General features: G+C 66.2%; 1 protein-coding gene across 1 annotated transcript in view; it reads left to right on the top strand.

Annotated features, from left to right (window-relative positions):
* The window catches only part of GAREM2 (GRB2 associated regulator of MAPK1 subtype 2), a 6,608-nt gene that overhangs the window by 3,109 nt on the left and 3,067 nt on the right, over positions 1-432 (top strand). The gene's annotated exons all lie outside the window — the stretch shown is intronic.

Below are 432 nucleotides of genomic sequence, written 5' to 3'. Positions count from 1 at the left end.
CCTGCCCAGCGCTCCTTCCCGGTGTCTCTCCCACCCGAGGTGTGGGTGGAGCGGGGTCACTGATCTGGCAGGGCTGGGACGGGGTTTTGGGGGGTAATGGGCACCCCTTGCAATTTGGGCTGCTCTGGGTGTGTTCTTCCATTCACAGGGACGTTTTTGGGGGGTTCCCGCAGCTCTGGGGGTGCCGAGTGGCACTGCTGAGACACCCCCTGTACCCTGCGCCTTATCCCATCCAGAAATCCCCCAGGTGCTGCTGTGGGGGGTGCAGCGCCGGGGGACGCTCTGGGGTCCCCTTGCAGCACTTTGGACACTGGCAAAGCCCACGGGAGTGTCCCCAGAGACGTGGTGGGGACCCCAGGCTGCCTCAGGGGTGGCTGCCCCCCGTGAAGGGCTGTGCTGGTCCCGGGGGGTGACAGCAGGTCCCTGTGAACA

This window comes from Corvus brachyrhynchos, unplaced genomic scaffold (assembly GCF_000691975.1).
Source record: "Corvus brachyrhynchos isolate BGI_N302 unplaced genomic scaffold, ASM69197v1 scaffold211, whole genome shotgun sequence".
Classification (NCBI taxonomy): Eukaryota; Metazoa; Chordata; class Aves; order Passeriformes; family Corvidae; genus Corvus; species Corvus brachyrhynchos.
The sequence above is the reverse complement of the archived record's forward strand: the minus strand, read 5'-3'. Positions and strand labels throughout refer to the sequence as shown.